The sequence below is a fragment of the Mus caroli genome, unplaced genomic scaffold (assembly GCF_978045245.1).
Source record: "Mus caroli unplaced genomic scaffold, Mus_caroli_1 scaffold_6, whole genome shotgun sequence".
NCBI lineage: Eukaryota > Metazoa > Chordata > Mammalia > Rodentia > Muridae > Mus > Mus caroli.
In genome coordinates, this window is record NW_028227261.1 from 51809422 (window position 1) to 51833932 (window position 24511).

Here is a 24511-nt window from a genome sequence, read left to right on the forward strand (position 1 = left end):
AAGGGTGAGAAAATGAGGACACATGGAGATTAGTTAATTTGCCCAAGATAAGAGTCAATAATCAAGCTGGGCGTGGTGGCACACGCCTTTAGTCCCAGCACTTGAGAGGCAGAGGCAGGTGGATTTCTGAGTTTGAGGCCAGCATGGTCTACAAAGTGAGTTTCAGGACAGCCAGGGTTACACAGAGAAACCCTGTCTCGAAAAAAAAAAGTCAATAATCAGAAAGGAGACATAGACACAGGCAAAGACATGAGTCCTTACATTTGAACTCAACATCTATGCTGCCTCTCAGATGCTTGGTGTCTACTCTAAACACCTGGTTTCTCCAAGCTGATTACTGCTTCTTATGGAACAGAAATTCATGACAAGTATCCAGTTCACCAAGAGACCTCTGAGAACTGTGCTGAGCACATTCACCCTAACAACTGTTGCCACTGGATTATAGGGATGAACCCAGGTGAGGTACAACTTACACAAGGATGACCAAGACCCATGCTCACAGAGCCAAACTAGAGCATAGCACTTCTTCAGATCTGCTGCATGAAGATAATTTGTGTCTATACCAATTTCCCCTCCCACTCACTGGCTCAAGTGGCCTCTAACCCCTGTAGAAACTTGGAATAGGTAGATGGTCAGAGTGGGTACAAAGAAGTGGTCAGAAGAACCTATGACTTCAGGGCTGTTTAGGGGATGGGAAACTCTTTCCAAGTCATCTCACTTGGGTAACTGCACACTTGACTGCAATAGGCCATTGCTTTGTTGGGTTTTTGTTTTCCTTTACGGACAGAGCTCTTAATAGCCCATGGGGCTGCATGTTATTAACTCAGATGGAAAGAATGCAGAGCCTTATGAAGCAATAGTTGTTACTGTAGTTGAGGTCTGGTGGGGGTATGAGGTACAGAGACAACTTTTATGGAAACCTATTTTCTATGGCAGAAAAAAAAATTAACAGGGACAATACAATCACCCAGTAAGTCCTTATCACTGGCCAGTACCAAGTCCTTTCACATACTGATCAAGTCCATGTATAGAAGATGAAACAAAGGTCATGATGGCAAACAAACCAACAACCAGGATCTAAATTCACTCGGGTCTGGTTCACAAAGCTTCCCTCTGCATGGTGGTGTCAGCTCGCTGAACAGATAATTCACAAGCAAGCCAGGGAAGGGCTTTGAAAGTGACCAAGTGGGCTCATTACTCCCTAGATGAAGAGGAAAGAGAAAGAAAGAGGGGAGGTCAGGAAAATAATGAGAATGAAGAAGACAAAGACAGGGACAGATAGGAAAGAGAAACAGCAGGAGGGAAAGGCACTGGAGGAACAGAGCTGGCATTGACAATCTTCAGTAATTGCAACAGATCTAGAGAGCAAGGTAGAGACGGATTACAGGCTGGGTAATTGTTCTTGTAACCTTAGCATCCCAAAGATCAATGGGTGTGCTGCAGCCTAATTGACTAAGCACCCCTACTATTTCTCAAAGCCTCTGATTTTCAGAAAGGAAGAGAAAGATGGGCAGCCTTGAAAGGCTCTATACCGCTGCAGGCCTGGAAACCCATGTTTGCCTCCCAGAACACAGGGCACCTGGGTTCTTTGCAGAGGGCAAGCTATGGTGTGGGTAGCAGGCAATAGCTGACCCCAGCTCTGATCCAAGGAGCACTGTGCCTGGTGAGCACTGCTAAACCCTTATCTGAAGCTCAAACACACGAGGCTCTTTTTTTTTTCTCTTTTAATTACTCACTTTGTTTTTCTGCAGTGACCTTGTCTGAGGTGGGCAATTTAACACTCTTCCTGGACATGCTGGCAGCCCCAGGGAGGGAAACTACAGAAGTTGATCAAAGAAGGTAAGCAGAACCCAGGTGAACAGTGTCACCTCTCTGTCATCTGCTTCCTGGCATGGGGTACCTCTTCATCTTGGGGATGAGGCTGTCCCTGGCATTTCATCTGCCACCTGTAGGATCTAAAAAGACACAAACTGAAGACTGAAGCAGCAACATGTTTTTTTTTAACTCTTAGAATACTTACTGTCCTGTTGTTCTTGGGGTGTGAGCTAGAGAGATCCCCAGACCCGTGACCTTGAAGAGGACAGTTAATGCCTCCATATCTCAGTTTTTCTATCTACAAAGTGATTAGGATGGGCACATAGACTTCCCAGTATCAATGTGAAAATCAAATAGGTTAATAGATATAGAAAGGGATTATGACAAAGCCCACCTTCAGCAAACACATAATGGAAGTTTCCAAGATAAGGCAGCTGAAGGGTTACCCCACATTGTTCTCTCTCCATAGCCAGAAGACTAGAAGAAGTCACCTCCTTTCAGCAGCCTCCAGTTAAGTGGGACATAAGCAAGGACTCCTGCAAATGGGAAAGAAAAGGAAGAAAGGGCAGTGGACATCTGTGTGAGGTACTAACAGTGTGCTAGATAGACCATGACCTTCGTCAATGGTTAGTGATGGAAGCAGCAGCATCACTAACAATACAAGCAATTCTGAGCACTCCCTGCAGGCTAAGTCCTCCTCGAGAGCACTGAAGAACAAATGAGCTCAATCTACATCAGCCTGGGTCGAGAGGTTTTTGTCCTCACCCCCATCAGACACATGGAGTTGGGCATAGGAGGCTAAATCCAGGGTTTAAGAAAATTATGTCTTAAGTTTACTGAGACTGTATCTCCTGGGAATGTCAGAAGCAGCACCAGTAAAGTCTCAACAACATGACTGCCCAAACATGAACTAAACAAGAATGACACCAATACACGTGCCAAAGCAGTCAGGGGAAAGCCCAGGCATCCCAACCCCAAGGAATGCTGGGAGTGGGAGACATAACCTTCCCCAGGGAAGAACACACCAATTGGTTATCCAATACCAAATGGTCAGGCCTGAAGACATCGGTATAAGTATCATTATTCAGACTGAGTGTGTTGTGTTTAGGAATATATTTATATATGTATATATACATTTATGCAGGTAACAATTTTTTAAAAGCCCATGAATGTGAAAGAGAATGAGAAGGAGTATATGGGGAAGTTAGAAGAGGGGAAAGGCAGGGGTGGGGGTGGGGAGGACGTTGTAATTGTATTATAATCTCAAAAAGTAAAGTATGGTTAAAAAAGAAAAAGATTTCTACTACTTTATAAATAATGTGTATGTGGGAGTGGGTGTATATACATGTAATAGGTGGTATCAGAGACCAGAAGAGGGGGCACTGGGTTTCTGGAGACATGTAAGCTACTTAATGTAGGTGAAGGAAACCGAACTCAAGTCCTTTGTAAGAACAGTATGAGTCTGCAATCTTAACTACTGAGCAATCTCTCTATCCTCTAGACTTGTTTTTAGAAGCAGGATTTGATGTGATTTAACACTCATGGTGCACAAGACTATTGGGGTCAAGGTCTTCTGGGAAATTTGGGACATGAGAGTCATTCATGGGCAGAGGAAGGAAGAGCAAGACAATCCATTCAGGAAACAACTTCTTTCTTTTTCTCTATCATCCTAGGAGGTTGGTTACACATTGCTCACCAAACTTCTCTGAGAACCAGAGGAAAGGACAAAGACTCAGAGATGTAAAGTGATCAAGCTAAGTCTCAAAAAAGATGTGGGCTAGATCAGCCACAGTGCCACCTGAGGACATTGTAGGTCTTGTGGTCCTGGGATCATTGCAGGGCTTTCCCAAGACTCCCACTTTCACTAAGAGTCCCTTCTTCTTAGCTGGCAGAGTGAAAGGTTCTGTCAACCCATTCCCCACTCAATGATTTATTTAGACAATGCTCATTCTTATGACTCTCAGCACTCTGTTTCTATTTCTTAACCATCTACTCTACCAACAGCTAGGCTTCACCAGGACAGAGACATTTATCTGTTTATATTTCCTAACTGCTAAACCTCAGCCTGTCACATGTTCAGCACTCAAAACTGTTAAATGAAGGAGTAAATGATAATAATATAATGGAGCTAAGGGTTAGTTGATGTTTCCACTATATTTTAAGGGATTATTGCTTTGTAAGCCTCCATGTAAAAACATGGTAAGGTCACAGGTTAGGTTATGACTTGTACTATGATTGGTACTAGATGCTCAATAATTTTCCCAAAATAAATGAATGAATGCATGAGTGATAAAGCACTAAATTTTTAACTACTATCTCATCTTTTCCCTGGTCTTGGAAATATTCAGTGAAGAAGATGAGGTTGAAGGTGACTGTAAGAATGAGGATCTGGATATGGGAAAGGAAGGAGAGATGTTGTTTCCAAGGCATGTTTCTGGAAGACACAAGGGTCATCTTCCAGAATGCATAAACATCAGTGACTTTGTACACTTCAGTGGCTGAGTCAGAAAAGACTCCAGATGTACCCTGGGGACTCTGATATCTTGAAGTGGAAGGACTCTGACCACTACTGTCATTCTCATAGTTTCAATAAAACTTTATGACTCAATCGAGATTCTAAGATGTTTCTCTACACAACAGGTCCGTGACTCGGGTGCACATGAAAGTTCCTCCCTCATACCTTTTCAGTATATTTTCCAACCAAAGGAGAAAAAGAAAGCTGAGCCAGGTAGGCACCCAGAACAACAGATGTGTTTTCACAAGATTATGCTCAAGAGAGAGAAAGAGAAATGTTTTTTTCTGGATGCAGATGTCCTAAAAACAGCAAATTTATTCCGTAACCTTGCCAAAGCAATGCCCGTGCTGTCAATGCTAAGTTGGAATAAGAGAAAGGTGAATGCTCAAAGATTAAATCAACTGGAGTCTCTAAGACAAACGAAGCTGAAATAGGCTTTGTTTTTCTAAATAGGTTCCTCTCGTTCCTCACTCCTCCTCGCTGTTGTAGCATGTTAGCAGTTAGTTGCATTTAGAGGCTGGGAACACTCTAGAAACAGAGTTTGGGTTGAAGTTCTGTTGTTCACATGTGATCACAGACAAGTCCTTCAGCCTCATTCATCAGAAGAGTGCTGGCAGAGCAGATCTCAGCCCCAGAATTGCTCTCCTCTGCCATGGATGCTTGGTGTCACACCATCAGCAGCAACTGCTCCTTCCAGTTAAAGTTTGCCAAACCCTAGGGTACTGGATAATTAGGGAAGCCTAGAGGAGCAAACACTGCCACATGCCAGGGACACTCAATGAGCAAATGACAATTCTCAGACTCCATCTCATCTCTTGTTTGTCACTATCCCTTTCTCCTTCCTAAGTGGGATCAAGAAAGGAGGCGCCATAGGTAAGCCTCCAGTAGAATAGATCTTAATATGTAACACCATTTAAGACACCAGGTGATAGGTGTAGAAAGAACACCAGAAGAAGTAGAATCTTGACTGTGGGTCCTAGGCTTGGAGGCTCAGAAGGAGTATGTGACCTCAAGTCTCCCAATTTCGCTTAACTGGACTTCAGTTTCCTCACATAAAATAGAGACAGTGATTGTGCCAGTCAACACATGCTGACAGGATCCAGTAACAAACAGTAAGATGAAGGTAATGATTCCAGTCAATTAGGAACTTGCTTCTGTTCTGTGCCTCTCTCTGTTCATCTGAGGTTCCTTCTCTCCATTAGCCTCATTCCAGTACCTGGCTGATGAGCAGCCGCTGAGTAAAAGTTGCCAGAGGAAAAAGGGAACAGGAGATGGCTTCATATCTGCATGAAGTGTTTAGCTTGATGGTGACTGATACCATAAGGGACTCACGGTCCTTTAGATAAAACATGTTACATAGAATTAAATGATTCAGTGAAAAAATAGGTAGAAAAATGGAGTGGAAAAACCAACTCTCCACTTTTGAATTGTAGATAGCAATAAAAGAATTGATGGCACCCACAGTCAGGATTCTGTTTCTCTTGGTGTTCTTTTCTCTGAGACTCTCACCTGGTATCTTAATTGGTATTCCATACTAAGATCTATTCCACTGGAGACTAACCTGTGGTTCCTCTCCACACCCCATCCCCCACTCAGATGTACTCCCTCCTGAGAAAAATGATCCATGGGATCTGGTACATTTTCCCACTGAAGACAGACACTCCTACTTGCATTGTCTGGTGATCAGTCAAGAACGCAACAGAGAATACCTTCCACTATTGGAAGACATGCGAACAGTAACACAAACATGGTCCAAAAAGGAATTCTAGAATTTTAAGATCTGAGATCTGCCTGAGCCTGTGAACAGAGGGGACAGGACACAACTGAGAGGCACACAGTGACAGCCTTGGCAAGCTGAGAAGAGAATGCAGACCCTCATCGTCTGGAAAGCCGTGGACACACTGCCCACCCCCACCCCCACCCCCACCCCCACCCCCACCCCCACACCCACACCCACACCCACCCCCACCCCCACTGTTGTTGTGGCTAGTAGGAGACTCTGGGAAAGATTGGCTTTCAAAGATGTGAAATTTACTCTTCTCTGGAGAAAACCAGTCAAGTGGTTTAGAGGAGAAAATGAACCCACTTCAAGAAATCTCTAAGTTGTGATTTTTGATAAGTGGTCTTCTTAGATGTCAATAAAATAGCACAAGGCCCCGCTTCTTCAGCTTCTTTCTGCTCAGCTCCCAAGTGGAGGGACAAACATTTCTGTATACTTTTCTTCTTCCCAGCCCAACCCTAAGGGGGATTTTGTAGGGGAAACAATACTATAGCAAGTGATTCTATTTTTCAGTCCATCTTTCCTTTTTAGTTGTTCTTTCACTCATAACAGGAGTAAAAGCTCACCACCCACCCAAAAATAAAACAAAACAAAAGAAAATCAAACAACAGACCTCATTGTTTGAATGTGAAGCCTTGGGGTGACGAGGGCCCAGATTTCTACCTTAGTCAATGCTCATCAGAATAGGTTCCTGACCTCCACAGCATTATTGTGGATGTATTTTATTCTGAGATGCTGGGAACCAACCCTGGGGCTTAGGTGTATACCAAACACATTCTCTACCACCAAGCTGCACCCTGTAGCCTCTTGTTTTCTCTTCTTTCTCAGAGAAAGGTGTTGTTGGAATAGAATGGTTCCTATGCCAAAGGAAAAGAAGCTAAGCATTGGGTGAACCTACAAATTGTCTGGGGTGTGTGTGTGTGTGTGTGTGTCTGGTGTGTATGTGTGTGTCAGGTGTGTGGGTGTGTGGTGTGTCGGGTGTGTATGTGTATGTGTCTGCTGTGTATGTGTGTGTGTCTGGTGTGTGTGTGTGTGTCTGTGCCTGTGTGTATCTGTGTATGTATGTGCATGTGTGTATGTGGGTGTGTGTGTGTGTGTGTGTGTGTGTGTGTGTGTGTGTTAAAGGATACAGAAGACTGCAAATATAAACATTTATCTATGTAGATAGCTGTACAGCTCTCCCATTTTGCTCCAGGGAGAAGACAGAACTATGTCAGGATTGCTCAGAAATAATCCTGATTCTAAAGGTGTACTAGGGAGGAAGCGTGTGAAACGACCCTGCCTTAGCCTATAACAAGAGCCACATGCTCCAGCTTCTAAGCAGAAGCTTGCTGCTGTCACCATCCTCTCAGGAAGCTAGGCAGCCCTGTGGGAAAGCCTGGGCTGCAAATTCCAGAGTCCTAGGTTTGATGCTGTGCCCATCAAAGTCACTTACTGAGTAGTGGGTCCCTAAGCAAGTCTCCTCCCCTCTCTGAGCCTCTTCTCTGCTATCTCTGCAGCATAGAGAAATACATGATTTGAGGGAAGATTTTATATACAAATACTGTTTTTCCCTCCTCTCTATTTCGCCCTTACAAACACACACAACACCCAGGCACGCGTGCATACACAGACAGACAGACACACACACACACCACAAAAACATGGGATTTCACAGAAAATTCAGAAAAAAAATGATAATAGTTACTTTGGGAGAAATAAGTTTGAAAAGTCAGGGGCACGTAAAGGCCGCCATTGCACAGTGGGTTAATAACACAGGTGCATTGTGTTACATGGCTGGGAGATTGCTTTCGAAAGCAGATGGGTAGAATACATTTGGGATTTTATATTAGGCATTTAACAAGGCTGGTGAAATGAAAAATGGTATTTGATCAGGAGGGGGGGAATGAATCTCCTTTTTATAAGAATGTTCGCTCATGAAATTGCCTCTTCCCCAGGCATGGTGGGACTTCATACAGACAGGGCAGATGTGGAAACTGGTTTTCTACCCAGTGTCCCTGTGGGATCTGATATTTGATCCTCTGGGCTGAAAGCTCACTCAGACAACAGGGGGTCAGGGAGGAGGACATGAAGCTGCCACCTGCTGCATGGGTGAGGGCTTGAGATAAGTGTGGTGTTTGTGTTTCTCTGAATTTAAAACACTATATAAAACCTGATTTTGAAATACAATTAGTGTCCTCAAAAGAAATAAAGTAAAATAAAAAGAAAAGAAGGAAGGAAAGAAGGCTTACAGACATTTTAAGACCCCCACTAAAATAAAAATAAAACAAATCCCCACTAAAACCTCCACCCAACCCTAGGTGTCTTACTGGGATGTTTTCATTCAGTTGCAGTAAAATATTGGAATATTAGAATTCTTCTTCCATAGCTCCTGGTACAGCATTATTTTCTGAGTCTGCCCTGCACGGGGCAGACTCATGGCTATTGTTACATTCCACCTCAAACAGAGGTTCCGGGAAGGAATCACAGGGCAGAGTTCTAAATGCAGATTGTCCTGCTCTGTGGATGAAGCCACCACCAGGCATCAAGCTTCTGGCTCAATGCCGGATGCCTTAAATGCAGGTTTATTTCCTGTTTTGAAGTCTTCTACCTGCTGATGAAGCTGACGTGATTAAAGCACACTACTGAGATGTCTCCATCTGCCTCTGTCCACAGCCCCTCTATTAGTGCCTGGTCCTGGGAAGAAAGACATCACCCAGGTACTCTGATATTTGGAAGTCTTTGGTGACACCTCATTAAACAGAATACCAACTTCTGAGCTTTTGTAGGTCTAACCTGCCTCTCATGCTCTCCCTCGGGCCAGTGTCCTCCACTCTATGCTACCCCAGCTACCCTGTACCTTATACACTTACGTGACACATGCATCCTCGCACTTGCCCTGCTGTTCCAGGTAGGTAGACTTCCCTCTGTCCTCTAGCCAGCAATCCCTGGTCACTTGTTCAAAGCCCAGTAAAAGCCACTTCAAAATGATCTGCTCGCCCACTCCCTGAGTTGCGCTTCACCATTTCGCACTGGCTTCTCCATCTAGAATACATAGCATGGGCCGTGGAAAGTGACAATCACTAGTCTGGCTGATCATCTCCTGGCCGTATGATCTTATGCAAAATGCACAGTCTTCCAAGGCCTTATTTCCTCAAATACATAATGGAAACAGTTACCTGGAAACAGGAACAATACTCGCATGGTACTCCTGGAATGGGATCTCAGTGTAACAGGCCACAGAAGGTTCGATGCAGACAGAGGCTATCACAGACAACAGCTATTACTGTCTTCCTGGCGTTGTAATAGGAACTCAATAACTATGCTCGTGCTTTATTACTCTCTAGCTGTGCCCTCTTAAAACCAATTAACTTCTAAAGAAGTCCCACTTTAAGAAGGAAAACTTAACATGAGTCAATCAGCGGCTGCAAAGAAAGGCTCACCAGTCTGCTATTGCCGGCATAATAATTCTCATTATTTGCCGATTAGGTCACTCTGCCAAGTGAGGGCTTTTTAAAGAATCCCTGAGGTTGGGGAGCTCTTCCAGGATTGGGGCTTATTGAATGTCAATCACTTTGCTGTGCAAATCAGCAGTGGGTTATACAGGACCTCCCCTACTTCCTTCTCCACAGAGAACTGACATGGAGAAGCTGGAGAGCCAGCAGGCTCTAGACAAGGATGTCAACCCAAGGCAGAGCAGGAAGTTTCCTCTCCTTCACTCAGGAAGCAGTGTGCTGTTTCCCTGGACACGGGGTCTGGAGATGAAGGTGGAGAAGGGTAGGGGGTTGTTGGTTGAGCAAAGAAGAAGTTTGCACAAACTTATCCAGACCCAAGTAACATCTATGGGTGTATTGCTAGCCCAGCTGGCTTATCCTTTCCACAGACATCTACTTCTTTCAAGCATTGATTAAACATTATTATGATCTAAGAGAAGGAGTGAAGATTGAATAAAGTACCCGCCTTCTTGTAGCTCTTGGTCTGTAAGTGCCTAAGATGTTAACCTGGGGCTATTTTGTTTAACTCACTTTTGTTTCTATGGGTGTGTTCTCCATAGTTCTCCTAACAGCTGCACCAAAGTTCTTTCTGAAAACATACTCCTCCCCATTACTATGTTAAAGCAATTAAAATAAATAAAGTTGGGTTCTGTCTGCTTTAAAACCAAAAGAGACCACAAGACTCAGCAGGCAAATCTGAGGGTTTCACCTCCCAGTTTTAGGCTGTACTCTCAATCTCTCTCTCTCTCTCTGCCTCTTCCTCCCGCTCCCCCTTCCTCCTTCTCTCCTCTCTACCTCCCTTTCTCCTTTTTACTTTTCACCCCTCAGCAGATTAGGGTGCTTTGTTAGGTAGAACTTTGCCTGAAGATTCTATGGAGATTATTTTAAGTTAGAACAAAATGAAGCACAGGATAAGGGCAGTTTGCCGGGAGGAACGTCCATGATAAATAGATAACATCTGTTTCCTGGATAAGTGCTGTTTTCTAGGTTAGATGGACATTCACCTATCTATAGCACATTCACCGCTGACTGCGGAAAGACATTGGGAATGCTGCTCATATCTTCTTTAATGAAATCCATTGGGAATGTTCCATCAGAAGAGAATGATGGGCACCTCACTCTTACCCTAGTGTAGAAAACAGGAAACAGGGGAAAACAGGGGAAACAATGTCTAACTTTAGAATTTTGCCCCACCCACTTTGAAGGGGAATAAGGTTGACTAGTTTTATGAATCATGACACATAGGTTGTTCATGTAATACTTAACTTATTTACTTCATTCATTCATTAATTTAATAAATGTCTCCCACCAGTGGGATACAACATCAAATAAGGTATATTTTCTGCTCTCACGGAGTTCATAGCTTGGGTTTAGTGACACTCATCAAGACTGAAGTACTATATCATGGAGCTATGAAAGAATACAGGTTGAGAAGCCTCAGTGCAGGAGAGGGTGTGTGGTTGGAGCAGGGAAGTCTTACCTAAGAAGGAACCAGTAGAGGAGAGGACAGTCAAGGAAGTGGGTATGACATCTTAGAGTGGAAGAAGACATGGTAGTAACTTGTCATTCTAGACCTTTATAAGACACAATTCAGAAAAATGGGGCCTCAGCCCCCTGCTTCATCATCTACCTGATATACCTTCATTCTTGACTTGGTCACAATTAATGCACTTGTGAAAACCAGTACCAACCGCCCCAATTACTACTGAGGAAGAGCACAGCCCTAGCTTTTAGCAGAGAAGCGAGGGCTCTCACCCGGGCTCCTTCCATTGGGCAATCCATTTGGTTTTCCTAAGCCCTGGTACTCTGTTTTTGTAAGCCAGAGCTCTAGCTTCCTTGCAGAGCTAAGGCAAGGGTTAAACAGATGATGTGCATGCGGCGCCCAGGCTGTGTTTACAGATGCATCACATTTCCGGCCACTGGTCCTATTACCACGACTATTATTATCTTGAACAAAGATTATGGTTTTGTGTTAATGTCTTTGATGGTAACTGTTTCTGGAAGGAGAGATATATGAGAGGAAAGATTGCCCCTCAATAAAAAGGTTTCCAATGTTCTCTATTAGGAAATCATGAGCAATCTGACCTTGTAAAAAATAAAACGGTATGAATTCTTTACATCTTGGCTCGGTTCCTAAAGGCAGCTAAAGTGAGATTAGAGACAAAGAGAAACATTGCAGAGAAAGGCTGCCTTAATTTCTGAGGTGAATGAGATGGATAGCCCCGGTGCCCAGCGGTAAACCTCTTAGTATTTATGAAACTGAAATTACACCATTCCAATAAAAGGGAAAGCCAACGAAGGCACACTCTACATAATGGCCTCTTGTTAGGTCTTCCTGATTACCTGGGCTCCCTTTTCATGAAAATGCCACTACCCAGTGTTACAGGACCCCTGTCTGCTGGAGGCAGACAGGAACTGTTTATTTAACCAAGTGAAATTTTACACTTAAATAAAAAATACTAGCTGTGTTTGGGTGCGAGAAACAATTACCTAAGCTCAACAGCAACAGCGGCAAATTGCATCTGCAGCCAAAGCAAGGCCACCGATCACACCTCAGCGGCGGCCCTACATCAAAGGCAGCCAGCCTTGTTTCTTCATCTGCGGTTTGAACAATATTTCTCTTTGATCTTGGACACCAAGAAGCAGCATGGGAGAGGCAAGGGAGGGGAGGGGTTGCCTGGCTGATGTAGAACAACATGCTGAGGTTGTGTGGTTGAAAAGCCAAGCAGCGCCAGGAAAACTCCATCTGATGGAGAGCTGAAATCTATGGAAACAGCATCAAGACAGAAGGGTCTCACTCAGTCAATAGGTCTCTCTTGGAGATAACTGCATGTTGCTGTAATGGCATGGTGACATGAGGATACAAGGTTAGGGGAGAAGAGAGGGATGATTTGAAAGCTGTGTAAGAGAGACCAGATTGGATATCCACTTTGAGCGCTATGACGGTGAGATCTTGGACATATTTTGGAACGTATGAGATGTGAAAGGTCACATCTCATAGGCACTAACCCCTTTCACATACCACTAAGCTGCTCTCCTCCAGGTTAAGGGTGATTCTTCCAGTTTGGATTTCCTCCTCCCATCTCTTTCACACTTGCCTTGAACACTTTGAATTTAAGGGGCAAGTGTTCCGTCCTTCCTTCATCCTCCCGCTCTGATTCATAGCTGTAAACCTGCAGATTTTGTACCTATTAAGAGGGACAATTCCACCAACTGTCAATCTCTAGGCTAAGCAGGTAGATGCCTTCACATACCAGGCCAGAACCAGGCAAGCAGACAGACTAACAAGGACTGAGTTTCTATGGCAGGAGACAAAGAGAAAGGACATCTGGAACAGCTCCTCTCAATGGGGAAAGATTGATTTACTCATTTATGTGAGTGGACTCCGTATTAGATACATTTTGTTATCCCCTTGCTCCCCTAAATGTGTTCCTCTCCAAGGCCACTGTTGAAAGCCCTTTCTGTCTGGATCAGCAGTTTCCAAGCTGCTCTTACAAAGATCTGCAGGCCCTTTCCTATCCTCTAGTACCTCACAGAGGTAAGGGTGGCAAAAGAAAGAAGGCTGCTCTCAGTCCCTTTGCATTCTGCCTCTTTCAACATAGCAACTATGTTTTTATGAGTTTTATTCATTTGTTAATCCAAAGCCATTGTCTTCAACAAATGATTTCAAGATTTGTGAAGTGGTAATAGCCACAGGCCCAGGCCTTAGGACAAATAGTCTCTGTGCAAGGTCCTTCCTAACCAGAGAAAGGTCCTTATCAGTCAAGACTCAGCAGGAAATCTTGGTTCAGCCCACTAGATGCTAGGAGTTATTCTGAGTTTATGTGTTAATTCCATTTCCTCTTCTCTGATTTCTCTTTTGAACCAAAGAGTATTATTCCCATGTGATTTAACTACTAAAGATCCCAGAGAGAAGGCAACATGCCCACGGTCATGGAGACAGAAAATGACAGAACTTAGCCCTGCCCACTGGGACATCATTACCAGGGATAAAAATAGACCTCAGACTCAGTTTACTGTAGCACCCGTCTGTACACTACAGACCAACCAAAGTCTGGCTGCTTCTAAACATGAATGCTCTCATTCCTATCATTCTGCTAAGACTAATGAATCTGTATGGGGTTTTCACCTTAGTTATTACAACCTACTTTATCTAATGGCCCAAATGTCTAATAATTAGCATAGTCTACCTGTGCAACTCAAGAAACTAACCTACCAAGTCCTATGACCTACTGATATTCCACATCTCTTATAAAAATGGGTTAAAATGTATGTGTTTATAGTCTCACATTACAGATCTCCAGAATGGGTAGCTAAGAGAGTCAATGTAACTTTGAAGAGAAATTTGTACTCCACAAGAGGACTGACTGGCTTATTTGCTTTATTGATCCCCTTATCCAGCCAAGATGGCCACCATGATATCTGAGCTGGTCTCTTCTCTCAATGTCAATTGGAAATGATTTTCTCCCTTAACTAACTTTGCATCTGAAGTTTTCAGATATCACCCTTAGAGCCCCCTACCACCAGCCCTAGCCGACCTCTGATCCTTCCATTTGCCAGAGTCTTATCATACTGCTTTCTAAATTTAAGAAGTCTTGAAAGGAAGGAAATGGCTATGATTAAACTAAGCTAGAGTCACCTACTTGAGGAGAGTCCTTTGTTTGAATACATATCTAGGAGGAGAGTATGCACTCAAAATCAAGTTTCTGCTGGTAAGACAATGGAGAATAGAATAGAGCTGTAGCCAATGCTACAATTTCTCATATCTACTCTCTTCCAGCCTTGACATTTCTTAAACCAGCCAGCTGTTACACCTCATCTGTTTGTGTTTTCTAAATCAAGCACCATCCTACAGCCAGAGTAAGGCACACATCAAACAAATACAATATCTCCACTTAAATGGCTAACGTTTCAATGGCTTCCGATTATTTATTCCCAGAATAAAGTCTAAATATTTTGAGTCATTACATTCTTCCATCCCCACAGGCTCTGAGCTTTATCTGTCCTCCACTGTATGTGACTCCTTCTGCCTGAGAGTTCCAAACAACCCTATTCTGCCTGGAGGACACTACTTGTCCCTGGGAACCCCATTTCACAGTCTCTGTGTCACTTCCCAGGCCCATGGATATCTGCAACACTGGAACTAGGAAATAAACACAGGGTCCTGGAGAATGTAACCCAAAGGCCAATGAAATCAAGGAAAGTCTGGGGCATAAGGGGAGCGAAGAATATCACTGTTAAGTAAAGGATGCATTCAAGAGCAAAAAGAGAAAGGAATTTTAGAGAGCAATAGCAATCCAAGAGCACCAACTGGGGCATGAAACAGTTTCTGTAGGCTGTCTATGACTGGAAAGGCCACCTTACCATAGCGGCTTCCAGGATCTTGTCCAGCACACAGAGGTTACGGGGCATTTTATGAGCCCTCCCCTAGCTGATTTGCTTCGGGTGAACTGTTTGCTCTTGGCACACTCTGTACTGCAGAAGTCTGACCATGTGGTCCGGATTCCAGTTTCCAGCTCCTGGGGAGGAGAGACCGGAGGCTATGCTAGTTGGGATATTTCCTTGTTCCCTTATCTCTACTTTGGACAGCTTCACCAAGCTTTTGTGTTTCGGTGGCTAGATTGTCTACTAGGGAGGTCTGCTGGTGCTGGAGAAGCATCTCCCCAGGTCATGTGGGGCTGCAGTAAACTGGTTCCTTCACTTTCTCCCTTCTGCCTAAGGATGGCAGCAGCTCCCTGCTGTCACCAAGTCCTGGGTGCCTCCCAATCTCCTGATGGCTTTGTGATTTTTGCCATCACTGTGTAACCAATTCTTGGAATTCAATTTGCTGTTTTCCATTCTTTTAGTCGATTTGTTTCTGTGATGGAGTCTGACAGACATAGGCACTAAGCCAATTCTGCAAGATCTCTGTGTGAAATGTCTCTTTGCTCCATCCTTTGTTTTGTTTTTAGGAAGCAGAGCATGATAATGACAAGCAAAAGGATGGCAGTTGGGAGAAGAGGAATCAAACTCCAGTTAAACATGGACCATCCGAAAGCTGTTGTGAAAAACCACACAAACTCTTTAAGTCTTGGCTTCTTCATCTGAGGTTAAAATGGGATCCTTTCTTCTAAGTCATCATTTTAGGGCCAAGTAAAGTATTGGAGAGAAAGCACTGTGTCGAGGCTCTGACTAAGAATTGAGAAACAGTCCTTATACAGTCCTAAATTACAACACTGTGTACTAGACCAGTAAGTGGTTTTGATGTCTTTGATATCTGCTGTGGCAGTGCTTAAACAACTTTATTATGCATCAAATAATCCTGTGACTGCATTAAATGCCAATCCAGATTCTGCATAGCTTTGATGGGGTTGGGATTTCTGCATCTGCATGCCTGCTTTTAGATGCTGCTGCTGCTGCTGTTGAGGGTTCACTTAAATAGCAAGTCTCTAGAATTGGTAAAGGTTTTCCTGTAAAGGGCCTCAGGAAAAGAATTTTAGGTGTTGGAAGCCATATCATCTCTTATGCAGTTATTCTAACACCAATAGAAATTATCTTATGAAAGTAGGCACTAGGGACTTGGCTCCAGGGTTGGAATTTACTGATCCCTACTCTAGACACCAAGTTGTCTCAGACCATGGTTCGCTTTACTGATATTTTATTCTTAACCCCTATCACTTGATGGGCTGGAGAGATGGTTCAGTGGTTAAAAGCATACTGCTCTTGCAAAAGACCTGAGCCTGGTTTTTAGTACCTATGTCATGTGACTCACAACTACCTGTAACTCAAGTTTCAGGGCTTCTGATACTTCAGTACTTCATGGGCAATGAACTCACATGTATAACCTTGTGTATATACACATACATAGTCACATAAAATGAAAATAAGTACATAAAGTCTTGATGTATAACTGGACAGCTGTTCTTACAAATAGACTAGAAAACTCCAGCTCTTTTTTTTTTTTTTTTGGTGTTTTCTACATCCCAAGACATATTCCAAGTCCTTAAAGGTATTTCCTTTACTGTTCATAATCCTCTGAAGAAGGTGTTGCCACTTTGACCCCCCACTTTTCAGAGGAGACACAGAAGTTAGATGACTCTTTATAGGTCACAAGAGAGCCAGGGTTGAGGACCAGAATCACATTTATTCTTCTTTCCCTCTCACCATCAGAGCCTATAATGGTGTTAGGCATATGATAAGCAATTAGCAAAGAAGTCCTGATTGAAAATTTTAAGTATACTGCCCTGAACTCACATCACTGTGAATCTAGGTCACAAGAAAAGGCATTGAAGTTCCTCTGAATCCTCACCACATACATAGAAGTTGAGCCTGGAGCTACCAATTATCATATCTAAAAATGCCTAAAAAGCATTAATAATTTAGCAGTTACATTTATGTAGGGAAAGATTCCTAACAGTGTATAGGTCCCTGATGGTCAAACAGTATATGTCCAGTGAAGGTCTGGGCATTTGGTGACATTTCCTATCTATCTATTTGTTAACTGTCAGGAGAAAGATGGGGGTAAAGTAAGAAAAATACATAGGATCTTCCAGATGGGGCCTTTTGTTGTATAGATGCCTACTAGTTGCATTGAGAACTCCACCATAGATGGGGTAGACTTTTTTATCATGTACCTGTCCGTGTCACCCATGTGCCTATAAATACCCCTTCACCCAGACTGATGTAAATAAACTCAACTAACTCATTGGCTCATCTAGGTGAATTTGGATGTCATTCTTTCTTTGGTATCTCTTTGGCTCCTCTTTCTGAGCTGGATAGAAATAGTCTTCTCAGTAAAAGTTATACATCACTTTTTAAAGTAATGAGATTATCAGAGAGATGTTTAAAGTACCATTCTCCTTAATGGAAATGACCCCTAACTATCAAGATTTTAAAGATACAAGACTTTCATATGTTCAAAGGTCTGATGCTGGTTCTCTTTCCGCTTCCCCAGACCTTCCCTTCAGATCATCATTCCTAACTAATTTCTTTCAAACCGAGAAACCAGATCATCAAGATTAATATAATTGTAAAGTTAGTGTAAATCAATCCTAAGTAATGACTTCATCAACTTAATTAATGAAGAAAGGTAAGTTTCAATGCCTTTGCTCTGTGGCAGTTATGATATGAGACTCAAGTTTGTATGTGTGCTTGTTCACCGACCTATGAATGAGGTCATTAGACACTAGATAAGAGTTCTTCTTAAGGGGCTGAAGAGAGAGTTCAGCATTTAAGAGCATTAGTTGTTCTTCCAGTAGACCGAGGTTCGATTCCCAGCACTCACACAGCATCTCACAACTGTCTGTAACTCTAGTTTCAGGAGATTCAACATCCTCCTCTGGCCTCCTCAGGCACCAGGACCACACAGTGCACGTGTAAACAAAACTCATACACATAAAATAAAATGAACATTTTTTCAAGTATTCATTAAACCATGCATGATCACTCATGTCTATAATCTCTGTACTTAGGCTGAGACAGAATGATCATCATACATTTGAAGGTAGCCTGGGCTACACAGTATATTCCAGGCTAGTCTGGGCTATGAAACAAGACCTTGTTTTAACAAAACAGAAACACTTATTAATAGTTTATCAGTGCTTTAACTTAATAAGTAAGAAAACCATAGCTCATATAATCATAGAGTTATAATCAAGAGCTTAAGTACATAGTGAAGAATTACTCCATGTGAATTGCTGGCCAGAGGAGCTTCAGAGGCCCTAAAAAGAATGCAGGCTATTGCTATTCCTCTGCATTAACTACATGAACTAGATGGCAAGGCTGTTGCTGTAGAAGAACATACTTTAGTTACAGGACACAGAGGTATCTTTCCTTCTGGCTAGCCTTCACAATGCTGGCAGGTCTCATGCATACTGCTGGAGGAAAATCTAGTGTCTCACCCAATTATAAACCATGTGTGTGGCAATGTAATTCACATGTAAGATATGCCCACTGGTGTAACAGTGGCACAATTATTTTAACCAACTGCTTTGTGAATTGGATTTGAGGCTGTCTCAACAGGAGGGATTATAAACCTTCCCAAAGACCTATGATTGGGGAGAGCATGGATGCAAGTGGGAAACAGATTTCAAATGGACCCCTAAATGAACATGTTGTCAAAGTGACTTCTAAATATTTATACTCTCAACCACAGACCAGTGCAGCTCTCATTCTGGGGCAGAGTAGTTTCTAGGTGTAGTGGGTGATGGTTTACAGTGTGACTCATACCTGGTCAAAGTGCTACAAACAAGCATCCGAGGAGCACTCAGCCTTAAGCAGGACACCAATATCAACATCATCAACATCACTAACAACAACAACCCCACAGTTCCAGGAACCATCACAAAAGAGAGAAAAGAAAGGACTTAAGAGCTTTCAGATGAAAAAGAATATCATAAAATACTGCCAACTAGGAATGGCACTACTGTTGCTCCCATGAGTGCACAGAAGCTCTGTGTATTACAACATGATAGGGACCTTCCACCTCATCACAGACAGAGGACATTTCCATAAGGCCCCATCCTCTCCTGAAGAACGACTGCTGGAGGAAGGGGTGTCAATTTTTCTCTATTGGCATTGCCACTAGGAGAACAAATGGCACCATCCCATGGGTTGGAGTTCTCAGCTGGAAAGAAATGGAGGAAATCAGATAAGCATCAGTCTTCATCTCTGATACCCGACTGACTCGGAATCAGCTGTCTTCTTTCTGCTATGGTGAGCCATCCCTCTCATTGCCATGCCCTCCTCACACAATGGACCACTCTCTAACAGTGGAAGAAACCATTCTGTTCTTTGATTAATTGTGTCAGGTATTCCATCACAACAAGAAACATGACAACAAATATACCTGCCGACACTGACCTCCAAAGAGAAGGCAGAGGCTTACTAGGTTGAGCAAGAGCAAAGTTTTCTGAGCAGACGGAAAAGGATAAGTAAGGACCACAAGGCAAAGGGGAAACATGAAGTGCACAATGCAGAGCACAATGGCATGAGTCAAGTCTGAAGATGGGGACAGTGTCTGTACCTACATGGTCTTAACTCATTAGTCCTAATAGAGAAGACTGGCTGCTGCCGCTGTCTGTACTGCTTACTGGAAAGCAGAGGGAAGACAAAGAAACAATGGGAAAGCTAACCAGCCTGGAGCCCATTTGTGACCCCTGCTGGCCCCTGATGCCTGCCTCTGGTTCGTTCCTTGCTTCCTCCAAGGACTTCAAGAGGCATTTCCAAATTAGTTATACCAGGGGCTCTTTTCCTGTGAGGAAAGAAAATGAAGCATTTACTGGACATTTGCTCTACCATTTCCTGTAATTTAATCAACCCCGAACAACAAAACAATTGAAGCTCCCAGCCCTCTTTAGAGTTCCAGAAATGACAGGGCTAGAGAGGCAAAGACGATGCCCCACCAAGCAGTGATAATAAAGGAGCTGGCCTTCCTTCCATACCACACTCCTCACCTATCTGTTCCTCCTCCTTTCCTCTAGCATTAGCCGGCAAAGCCATCTGTGGAGGGTACCACAAAAATCCCCCCCCCCACAAAAAATAAAAGCAGTTATAGGAGGCCCTATTGTTTGCTTTTAAGATTTGTTATAAACATTAGAGGAAAGCCACTTCTCCCTGAGTACCTAGGATCTCCGTCAGTCAGGCTTTCAGCAAGACACAAATAGCAAATCAAACTGGGGAAGGGAAGGTTTAGATGAGCTTGAAAAAAATAACCTTAACAAGGGTATACCATAGGAAGAAAGGGGTAACCTGTGGTGGTTGTTCTGGGTTCTATCATAAATTTCTTTTTGAGGACTCCAGAAAAGGCAATGGGAACCCAGTCCTGGAGAGGACTAGAAAGAGCCAGGGTGGAGATGCCCCACAAGAGCTGTGATACAGTTTCCAGGTACTAGAGACAGCAGCTAGAGTTCAAAATACTCAAAACTCACTCTTCTATTTCCAAAGATGCTACCAATTGGCCCAATTCAACAAGAAGCCAAAGAGTATTAGGGGATAGATTGAGTTCCCTCTTATTTTGTAATTCTACCCTCTAGTAATTCAGAATGTGTCTGCAAATGAAGACATGTACTGTAACTAGGGAAATAACACAAATGAGGGTTCATAGATGGGCCCTAGTCTGATTGACTAGTGTTCTTTTAAAAAAAGAAATTTGTATAAATCACATACAAAGAGAGGAGACATGAAGACCCAGAAAAGGAGGTGTTGCACAAATCCCAAGAGAAAGTCTTAGACAAAAGCTATCCACAGACATATGTATGACCTCAGAGGTACAATTTCCAGGAATCTGGCAACTAAGTATTAATGGTTTTAGCCATCTAGGGTATAGGGACTTGTGATAAAATACTTAGCAGCAGTACAATACAGAAGATAAGGAAGATGATGAGTATGGTGACTCCAAGTCATGAGACAGGTGACAAAGGAGGCGGGAGGCTACTGAGGAGAAAACGAAAGACAACAGCAAGCAACTCCTACCATACCTCTCAGGGTAGTTCAAGAATTTTTGCCCAAGGCTGTGCTCTACTAGTGACTATACCGTGGTCCTGTCAAAGATCTAGTTTCCACATCCTCCTTGGACCTCTTCCTTGTGGGGAACTAGCTACAGCTGACTTTCTGTGCACATAGGAGCACATATTACAAGTCTTCCCAAGTATCCTGCCTTCATGACTTTTTCCCCCCTGGACTGTCTCAATGTTCATAGATAAATATCCAAACAATGGAGAGTATGTCATTCCTTATGATAAAATGGATGGCTGATGGATGGAATGAAGAGAGCTAACATTTATCTACTACCATGTATAGCAATTTCAGTGAGAGTGGCCCCCAAAGACTCATGTATTTAAACATGTAGACAATAGTTGGTGGAACTTTCTGGGAAGGATTAGGAGGTGTGGACTTGCTGGAGAAGATGCACCACTGGGGGTGGGCTTTGAGGTTTCAAAATCCAGAGTCCATTTTCAGATAGCTCCCTCTCTCTACCTTGTACTTGTGGATCAGGCTGCAAGCTCTCAGCTACTACCCCAGTGCCATCCCTGTCTGCCCGTCTTCCTGCTGCCATGCTCCCTGGCACAATGGTCATGAACTCACTCTGAAACTGTAAGTCCCCAATAAACTCTTTCTTTGAAAAATTGCTTTAGTTGTGGTTTCTGCACAGCAATGTAAAATGCTTTCATGTGTTTTAATACCTCATGGAGCCAGGAACAAATTATTATGAGCTCTTTATTCTGTAGTTTCCATGTGCCAGGCAGGAGTGAGAGGGAAATACCTAACATCCCATGGCACAGGTACAAACAAACACATCATAAAAACTGTAGGCCACAAATACTTGGATGGCCTGACTCGTATCAGAGATTATAGGTCAGCCTGTTACCACGCCTTGTGCCAGAGGATCTCCTGAACATTACTATGTCAAACCTCACCATATCAAATAAGAGAGGGAAGACTGAGCCTGTTATGTAGGTATTAGGGGCCAGGCAGAGAGAAGCAAGGTTTGCTGTATAAGGCTACATAGACAATGAATACAGCACTAGAAAAGAAAGAAGCAGCTCAATTCAAGCCACACAATACATATACCACATTGAGGGTAGGGTTGTAAGCTTGGTGATAGAGCTCTGACCTGGGTTACTAAAGACCCTGGCTTTTATGATCAGCACCACACAAAAAAATTAATGATATATGCATAAGCATGTACTATGTTGACCAGCTTTAAAACTGTACTTACTCTAGCTATGTCATACAAGTGGAAGCACATGCTGAACAAATGGCTCAGCAGGAGCAGGCACTCACAGCTACACCTAACAATCCGAGTTCAGTTCCTGGGATCCACATGGTAGAAGGGGAAAACCACCTGCAAGTTCTCCTCTGACCTCCTCACGTGTGCCCTGGCACATGCATGCCAATTCTGTCACCCTACCGCTCCCCTTCTACACACAGGCCCATGTGTGTAGAAATCTTTTTAAATGTAAGAGGAGTTCTGCCACTCTTTCCTACCTGCCTTGTTTCACTTAGCCTAATGCCTTTAGGTATCTCTTATGGTGTTACATGTATACAAATTCTATTTCTTTTATAAGTTGGATGGTATTTCAATGTGTAGATTCACCCCATTTTTGCTCATTTATTCATCAATAAGCACACATTTGAAATATTCAGCCTTCAGATATTTTTTTTATTCCACTGCGAATAATATTGCTATGAATGTTTGTGTGCAAGTATCTTATCTTTCAGCTTTCTGGTGCATACCCAGAAGTAGAACCAGTAGACCATATATGATATAACCCTGCTTAACTTCTAGAGGACCTACCAAATTAGTCCCCATTAGGCTTCCATGTTTGTAAGTATGTACTACATGCCAGTCAATTTTGATTGTTGGATGTCATCAACAAAATGGGGATTTGTTGAATGGATGCATGTAATAAGTATGGGTTCTGCCCTTGAGGAGCAGAGTCTTAGTTTCCATACAAGTAGGGTAAGGTCTTGGCAAAAGGTATCCAAAGCAAAAACATCAAACAGAGAAAATAAACCAGAGGAAGGGGGCAGAAAAATGAGAGATAAAAATAGAAGAAGCAATGGTGAGCATTTGGTCTGTGTGGGGCCGCAAAGAGGAAACTCAGTCATTGGGGTCAGCTTCTAAAGGGATCATCAATTATGTGGGACGAGGCATTCAGACAAAATGAGGCAAACAGTTCAGACCCAAGAATAAGACCAGCCTCGGGTTGCCTAAGGACAGTCAGTGTAGAACAAGCTGAGGAGTGGACAATGTAGCCTGTTTCACTTAAATAATGATAAAAACCCCTCAACAATGTTTAGAACTTATGGCTGAAGAAAATACATGGAATATATTATTTACAAATTTGATGTAATTTGTTTCTAATGCCAACCTATCACAAACTGGTTGGAGGGAGAGAACATGCATACATTAAGGAAATTATCAGTAAAGATCTGCACAACACCTGACACCATTGGGACTCTGTCAAAGCCTACTTAATAAATGTAGAGCATAAATGAAGTCCCCACAAAGGCTAGAGCCCAACTTCGAAGGTAACTAACAAAATGAACAGAAAATACAATCTAAATATATCAAGACCAGAAGATACTCCAATGGTCATCTAGGCCAGGGAATGGAAAACACATTCGGTAAAGAGGCTGAGCATAACACTGTTGGCATGTCCTCAGCACTGTGTAAAGACAGACAAGGACAACATATAACTAAAGGCCTTTAATCTGATAGACATTTTCTTAGTAAAGACAGTCTTAGAATGATTTTTTCTCTTGCCTCAGGCTCCAGCATGTCTTCATGAGACAGGGTTGGTGTCCTTCAGTCGTTGTTCTTGCTTCTGATAAAGTGTTACTGAGTTTTGTTATCACCTTACATTTTGAACACATGGCTGTGCCTCTCATAGCCTCCCCAGATTTGTGCCCTCCCTTGTCATCTTAGTCAGGGTTTCTACTGTTACACAAAACATCACGACCAAGAAGCAAGTTGGGCAGTAAAGGGTTTATTCAGCTTACATTTCCACATTGCTGATCATCACCAAAGGAAGTCAGGACAGGAACTCACACAGGACAGGACCTTGGAGGCAGGAGTATGCAGAAGCTATGGAGGATGCAGCTTACTAACTTGCATCCCCTGGCTTGCTCAACTTGCCCTTTTATAGAAGCCAGGACTACCAGCCCAGGGATGGCACCGCCCACAATGGGCTGGGCCCTCCCCGCTTGATCACTAATTGAGAACATGCCTTACAGCAGGTTTTCGTGGATGCATTTCCTCAAGGGAGGCTCCTTCCTCTGTGATAACTCCAGCTTGTATCTCATGCTCCTGCCCTCCATCCGTCTCACCTTTATTGAGCTATTTCCTTTGTCTGTTTCCTCAATGGCTCCTCTCAGTATCAGGTGGGATCCTCATTACTTTCTTGCATCTTTTCTGACAGGCAATCATATCCTGGTTCCTTTCCC